This window comes from Cephus cinctus, unplaced genomic scaffold (genome assembly GCF_000341935.2).
Source record: "Cephus cinctus unplaced genomic scaffold, Ccin1 Ccin1_scaffold0564, whole genome shotgun sequence".
In the NCBI taxonomy this organism is placed as follows: Eukaryota; Metazoa; Arthropoda; class Insecta; order Hymenoptera; family Cephidae; genus Cephus; species Cephus cinctus.
Genome location: NW_014333216.1, coordinates 778,375 through 786,713, shown reverse-complemented (window position 1 = coordinate 786,713; position 8,339 = coordinate 778,375). Strand labels below are relative to the sequence as shown.

The 8,339-nt window shown below is 40.5% G+C and overlaps 1 long non-coding RNA gene across 2 annotated transcripts in view; it reads left to right on the top strand.

Moving 5' to 3' along the window:
- Positions 1-7,892, top strand: part of LOC107268512 — a 19,131-nt gene extending 11,239 nt beyond the window's left edge. For both annotated transcript variants that reach the window (XR_001537849.2, XR_003059924.1), the window contains exons 6-7: positions 5,155-5,434; positions 5,505-7,892. This is a non-coding gene — a long non-coding RNA (uncharacterized LOC107268512). The remainder of the gene's footprint in view (positions 1-5,154; positions 5,435-5,504) is intronic.
- The last annotated feature ends 447 nt before the right edge of the window (positions 7,893-8,339 follow it).

Genomic DNA, 8,339 nt, shown 5'->3' with positions numbered 1-8,339 from the left:
TTTTTTTTTTTTTTTTTTTTTTTTCGGTACCGAGAGGTGTCGAACCGACAAAGGAATAAATGGGCCTGATAAATGATTCCGGGGAGGTAAGGAAGTGGCGCTGCCAAAAAAGGGATAGGGGAAGAAACGAAAGAAAAGAAAGATTCGAAAAACACCTTCGCTTTCAAACCGTCCGCCCACCCTTATGGTCGGGTCCCTTGATTCTTAGCTGACCGCTCATTATTCGTCAAATGAGAATGATTTTGCTGATTTATGCCTGTGGCAGCTTTTTGACGGGACCACCAATTAGCCTTTTCGTCAGTTATGAGAATTTTGATTTTTTTTCTCGAAAAATCACATAAATCTCGCGAAGCACTCGGTACGCTTTTGGATTTTGTTCTCACTTAATCCCATACGTAGAATAATTTTTTTTTTCAATGTCACGCGTTCGTTCCACGTCTTTTGACTTTGTCAAGCAACAAAAAAAAATACAAAAAAAACCGCCAGGCACTTTTGTCAGTCTGGCCACGTGTGTCTCTACACCATAATGAAGAACCAAGCATAACACACACGCGTACAGATAGATAGATAGCTAGAGAGACAAGGACGCATTTAAATCGAGTACAGTGAAAGAGAGAGAGAGAGAGAGAGAAAGAGAGAGAGAGAGAGAAAGAGAGGTAAAAAAGATATGAAAAATAAAAAAGAAAAAACTAGAAAATAGAAAGAAAGTAGCGCAACCAGAACGTGAAAGATACGTATCGGATAAAGAGTAAGTATCTCTCTTCGCGTTGGTCCATCGTTACGAAGCATCACCATACCTCCACCGTGATGCACATTCACTTGCAACTGCATGTGCATCACAAGTGCATACATATGGGACAAGCATTATAAATTCACTCGAGATTGAAGAAATGACATTTTTCATATATACTCAAACGATTATCTATCCAGCTGCTGCTCCTTCTCATCTTCATGATCAACGAAACCAACGCAGCTTCTTTTCCCAAAAAAATCTCCCACAATTCTTTTTCCAGCAATTCATATTTCTGTCAATTTTATTGAAAGTTATAAATTTTCATTAAAAAAGTAAACTGTACCAAATTTCTCTAAAAAATTTTTTCTTATCTTTTCTCGCTACACGAGAACCGCGAGTTTTGGTTTAGAGAAAAATGTAACGTAAATGAATCCTAACGAGTGAGATTAAAGGATAAAGGCTTATCGTTAATACATAATTAATGTCAGCGACTATACTTTCAGGCAAGCGTATAAAAAGTGTAAGTGTATCATACGTAATATATTATAACGTGATAGCTTATTGCGTTATTGGAGTTTATTGGAGAAGGCCGGTGATATCGTCCTTATCAAGGACGAACAGGACACAGGATATATGGAATGACCACCTCTCACTTCACTGCAAGTTTTCGTTTAATTCTTTTTCTCTTTTTATTTATCTCTCCTTCTTCTTTTCTTATCGACACTCCTCTGCATTCCACTTTTTTTTTTATATCACCCATGCGATATATCAGCGTAGCAATAATTCTTTACGTGTCATCGAATGACTTTACAATCGTCTTATGGGTAATGCACTTATACACTGTCATTGGTAGCTATACGATTAAAGAAACTTAACATCAGTAAGAAAATTCGGAGATAAAAATAATGTAATGAAAATTAAAAAATTATATATATATATATATATATAGTACTACCAAATAGTGATTTCATAAAAGCATTATCTCGGTAACCACGTAAGATCGAGTCAACCATATTGAAAAGTAAAGAGTCTTGAGCTAAAAAAATATAGAAATAAATCAGATAAGTCAAAGAGTAGTATTAATATTAAAAGCCAAGTCTTAAACGGCATCTCCAACGTACTCGTAGCAGAGCTTTTTGAGGCTCGAGCGAAGGCACTCATTCTGCACCCCCCCCCTCCCCTCCAGGACAGCCCTTTAAACCACCCTATTGGATAAAAAGGTGAGTGAGCCCCGTTTCTGGCGCCTCCTAAGTCATTTTTTTCCCTTCCTTTTTTAGTTCTCACTCCCTCCGACACACTAACCGCCTCGCCCCTCTCTTCCCCTTCTCAACTCCTTTCTCTTTCTTTAGTTCCTTTTTCTCTTTCCTCTACTCCCATTCTCTTTCTTTTTTCATTCTCTTCGATGCATCCCCCGGACGCCATTCGATGCACCGACAACCGATTTTTATATCGTGCCTTAACTAGACCTTTCACTATTTTGTTGGCTCTCAACTATGCGCAATATACTATGCATAGTCGTAAGATTACGTAGCGGGCATTTAAATAGTTAAATTTGTATAGTAGTTTTTTCAGTTGATTATTATACTTTCTTTCGGATATCTGATTTCAGATGTGCATAGTGATTCTTTAATTAAAAAAATTGGTTGTACTCCACTATGCAATGACACACCACGGACTCTGGTTTATTTATACCGAATATCGTTTTTTACTATGCATATACTATGTAACTACACGCCGTACGATACTGGCAGATAATTATCAGACGTTTTCAGAGTCCTTATTGAGGATGCTAACAGGATAATTAATATAGAGCTACGGTCGAAGGAAGAGGATGAAGAAGTGGTTAGATGAATCATTGGATACCGATAGATAGTAGTAACGGTTTTTGGTAATCCTCTTAAACGAGGATCATTAAGGACACGTTAAACGACTTACGGCAACTTTGAATAAGTATTCATTCTCTTGTAAAATTATAGTGGAATTTCTTAAAGGGGACGTTAAAAACGTATAAAAGTATAATAGTGTCGATTACAGGACAAATAGTAGGTACAGTGGGTACATATATATATATGTATACATCCATATACATACAACTAATAGCGATGCCGCACAGTCAACGTTGCTTTGGAATTTTTCAAAAAACTTCTCTTACTCCCTCTCGACTACAGGGAAGTTCAGTAAGCCCGAGCACACATGAGAGAAGCCGAACGTTGGTCTCCCTTATTTCAATATTTTAAGCGCATTCCGGAATATCACCAGTGCCAAGAGTGGACGTTCAATATTTATACTGTTTCACAAATACACATGACGTCGTGGTCGCGGAGAAGAAAATACTTTTTTTTCCTCTCAGGCTCCCATTTCTTATGCCATAACCAAAACGCGTACTCCCCACCGTCAAGTATCATCGGAACCCCCCGAAAGTTCACCGAACAGTAAAAATTCCTTGAAAGTTAAGTATTCGAGATTTTTTACAAAAATAAATGTCAACCATCTGTCAAATTTTTTAAAATTCCTAATAGGGCTGATCAGCAGTGCTGTTTTTTTTTTTCAAATATTATTTTGCTCTCATCACCTTTTCTTTTACCTCATGAAAAAAAATACTGCTGTCCCGCAAGGGTCGACTGATTTAAGCAGGTGGACCAGGGGTTAGTGGGGCGGTTAAAAAGAAAGGGAAAAGGGATTTAGGTTCGCGGTGGTCCGAGCTTCTCTCCTTTCTAATGGAAGTTCCTCCCGTGAAAGGGCCGCGTGTGAAAGTCTCGCCGCCTCGTTAACGCCGCCCTTCGGACCTTCACCGACACACACTCGATTACACATGTGGATACAGGGATTCGATCCCTCAAACACAGATACCGATACGCATACCACACGTAGGGTATATATATAGCGTCTCTCTCAGATAGATAGCAAGATATGCATACTATGACGTTGCGCGTGTACATCAGGGCCTCGGTTCTGTTTGAATGAAGGGATTATATGGATATATCGGACCTCTGGTATTTTATCTACGTTTCATGTACCAAACATTCTTCCAGGGGTTCGGCCCTTTCACATGTATTTAATGTCTACGGTACAAATTAAAATACACGAACGGGTCGGGGGTACCGTATAAGAAACTAATTATACATTATACGAAATGTGCCGAAGAAAAGTTGTATATAGGGATATATCCGCTGGAAGGTATATGGGAATATAATTGCAGGTATACAGGGCCCTATATTTTTCGCCACTATCCTGTATCGCTGTGTATGGTGATGGACTGTGTATGGGGAGGTAAGGTGGCGATGGATGGGAGGGTCGAAGGGGGAGGTAGAAAAATAAATGGGCGTCCGACCAGCAATTTGCCCTTTATCAAAAGCTAACCGCCTGCATTTCCAAGTTCCTTTATCTTCTCTATATACACTCATACACTTACCTCGATCCTCCTATAGGTATACGCGTACCGGCCGAGCAAGTAGAAAAAGTAAAAAATAAGTAAACGTATTTGGAGTCTTATGAGAAATTACGAAAACAATTTTTTTATTTTACTCAGGGACGCGTAACAGGGAAAATTGAATTATTAATTTTTTTTATGGGATTTTCATCAATAACTCGTACAGATACGTAGCAAGTCGCCGGTTAGGATTCTTGCTTATAGGATTCTATAATGTATCAGGGTATTTTTAAAAACAAATGAGTGGTCCCGTTCTCGAGCATGGGAAAGGCCAGCGTATTAATTGACTTCGTACTCAGAGTGTCTCCGCTGTTCGTTTTCATTGCTCACGTTAGTCGTCAAGAGCGCGACAATAAAATTTTTAATGGGACTTAAGCAAATCGCTTCCCTTCTTTCACATTATTTATAGGAGACACGATTAAGCCGTTATGCGGGCTTACCCGCTACTATTTCGACTACTATGCATAGTTCAAAAGATATTGTACGCACAATAAGTCACTATGCGCCACGGTCCTGAAACGGCAATAGTAACGTCGCTACTATTATTTTCACTACTATTACTATTGTCACTTCAAGATCAGACCGTATATTATTAGTACACATAGTTAATTAACCGCTGACGACTCGTCTGGCATAGCGTCTGCCTGCTAGGGAATTCTAGTGAGACATTAATTAGTGCGCCCTTTCATTAAGGACTGGAGGGTCTCGTGATAGTGCGCTTAGTAATGCAGTAGAATAGTTGCGGGTAAGTGGAGTAACGAAGATGAGTGATACATTAATAAACGTAATCAACCTTATTAAATGGATTATGATTAATTGCATAGTCCTACAAGGTAATAGTACAATGCACGTGTATTTTAAGTATACTGATAGCGGACTATCAATTAATCGAATGACTGTTGGTAATAGTGAATGAAAAATCGGCTTGATTACGTAACAGTGAAATTTTTCAAAATTCTCACCATTTCATCGCTGACCTTCTTTTGCATAGGACTGTATAACATTCAGCAGTGGAATGCACCGTGGCGAAGACAAAGGATCGCCAGAGGCTGGAACGTTCAGCAGATGATATTATTAAGAAAAGCAAGTGTGTAGGGCGGCACAGGTCAGCCTCGAGGAACGAGACTTGTGTTTGGCAGTAACCATCCTCTTCCATCTCGTTCCATCTCCCACAATCTTCTGCCATCTCGTCTCGGCGAGCCTTATTTTCAAGGTTCACTTCATCCTCTATTTTAAACTCATCTGATACCTCATTCCCTTGGGGAATACCGGTACGTGTATAATATGTGTTGCTAAATTGTTGTAATACTGAAAATAATAGGGAATATAATTTTTTTTTAGAAAAATTCAAAAGTGGCGCAGGAAGTGACATGGACAGAAAGGATATAAGTGCAGGACGAAAGGTCGACCTGATACCATAGTCCCCGACGGAACGAGTTGGTATCCTGTGAGAATTCAACGGTCTCCGTCGCGATATGAGAACGTAGAGGAAAACTTTCAAATATGCGGATTCTATGGGCGTACGTGGGTGGACGGAATGGATAGCGGCCCCTTTAAAAGTTATCTCGTACTCGACTGGCCCAATGGCGATGGGCATGTATTGTATTACATATGACCCACAGTACGATATAGAGAATAATATTGTAACTAGCTTCAGGTTCGTTAGTTCATTGATAAATTAGTGGTAGTCGATACGTCGGAGGACTGTGATAGTTAAAATCTTTTTTTGGAAAATCAATAAGTACCATTGGGTAATTGAGAATAAGTTACGATTTGTGGTGACCATTGTTAAAATATTTGAGCGACTTCAGCTGTCAGTCCGTTTCGAAGCGTTGTTCGTTAAAGAAGCCGCCGAGGCTAGATTTTTGGAATTTTCTATACCTGCCGTGAGTGCGAGAGAGACGCACCCATGGGCACTTACGTGTGTAAGACAAGGACGGACATAACGATAACTCAAATCTTGAATAGATACCCTTCATTCAATTATCTCTGTAATTTCGAACGATCGTAACTCTTAAGTGCGTCTGAATATCTCGATTTTCAAGTAATATATTTTTCTTTGGTTTTTACCAAAATTTTGTATACATTTATCGGATTTCTGGTAGACGGACTGTTTAAAGATTTATTAACCGAAGATATGAAGTTGTGACTTTTTTTGAAAATTACTTTCAGTAATATCTTTTACTGAGCTACTGTACGGATTATGGGTGTTATGAGTGACTGGTGCATTTATTTTGAATTTGTACTGTATATTTATTCTCTACATACGATGCCCACTCTTGCACATACGTAGCTCTCGGTGGAAATTACGAATATCTTGAAAGGAATCCTTCAAATTGGCGTAAGTGTTCTAAGTGCGCGTTAAAGCTACGTAAGAGGTGCAGAGAGCCGTTAGTGTACGAGGGGGAATGCCTTTCTCGCCTAGAGGAGATTTCCAGTAATGGCCGCTAAGTAAGCGTGAACCAGTAATTTGCAGGGTGTACATTCTAAACTAGCATCGGGATGCTGTACATAATTCCTTCGGTGAATATTCCGAGATCACTAGGATAATACCGTTTAAGATATTTCTACGGCATACTGACCCTGTAATACGTATCGGTATACCGGTGGGTTTATATTAGTTATGAAAGTGCTTTAAAAAATAATATATTGTCGGTAATGAAAATTATTATAGAACATTTTCAAAGCCATAGTAGCCTTATGTAACGGCTGTAAGACTGTCTCATTGAGATATTCAGTATCATCAGCAAAATTAGAATTTGATTAGAGCGGTGTCTCAAACGATTGATAACGACATTGCAAATTTCAACGACCCGTCATGCTATTTAGATTCTTTTTCTTTTGGATAGAAAAAATTGTTCCCATTGAATTTTTGGAAATTAACAAGTGGATAGGGTAGGCAGACAAGGAGAAAGAGGGCGAGATGGCAACGGTGGATGGGAATAAAGAAGCTGAAGATGCTGGGGAGGACGAAGTAGAAGAAGGAGGCTGGAAACTCGAGACTTTGGGCCAGATGAAAATAAAAAAAAAAGCATATCCTTTGATCCTTCCTAGGATCCGGCGCAGCCCACTCTTTGGGTCCAGTTCGAAGGATCGTAGGACCTCCCTGGACTCTCGCCGTGGAGGTCCTGTTCCGTGGGGCCCGCAGGACCATCGTTCCTTTTTGCTCTTATCCTTTTCAGCGTGGCATCCATAATAGTATGTCTCGTACGTGTGTGTATATACGTATGCCTACTATTGCCGAGTAATGCGTGAGTGCATTTTTTGGATATTGTTATGATTATACGGAATTACTATGCAACTATGTGGAATGTGCAACTATATCTACTATTGTACTGTATACGTATTTATATACGTGCATATGATTCTTGTGATATTTGGCTCGTGCAATATATTAGTTTAAAATTATGAACTATCGATAAATTAAATATATTAGAATCCAGTGCGATATCGAATAATTAATATAATGTTATAGAAATATATTGCAGGTGCAATTAAAGTCAAGTATAAATAATGCGATAAAACTAGATAAAATTATAAATAGTTCTCACACGGACTTCTCAGAGAGTCTTGGCCGATTCTCATAATCCTGGTTCTCGAAGGATCTCGAAGAGAATCACAAAGTTAAAAATCCCCGTGCGATAACCACCACCCTCGAATATCGCGGCATCCCATTCACGTTGCGAAACCGCGCGAAACCCGAAAGAATCCCACCACCGTGAACAAAGAGCCAGGGGCCCCAATGCCGGTGAGGAGTAGAAAACCACACGCAACCCTGGACGGAGGGCCACGCAACCCCGTTGGGCCCCATTGGGGGCCCGCAGGACCGCATTCCACGGCAGCTCGTTGGATTCTGCGGTGGGGGGTGGAGGGGAGCAGCCCAGTGGATTCCGTTTATAGGTTTGTGGTGGGGGGGGGTAAGAGGGGGGCTAGCGTCGTTGATCAGCGCCCCTATCTCGCGGCTCCAGAACTATCAACCCGCGGAGCAGACTGGGCCACTAGGCCCATAAGCTATGATCAGTGGTGGGGACTTCCTTTCGGGAGGATCTACTAGCGAGTCCCTACTCCCACGTTGGTGCCCCTCCCCACGGAGGGAGAACTTTCTGGAGTGGGCGTCGGTACTCCTCTTTGGCAGAAGAGACCGCGAGGGTACCAGGGAGGGACTCCAGCCCGAAG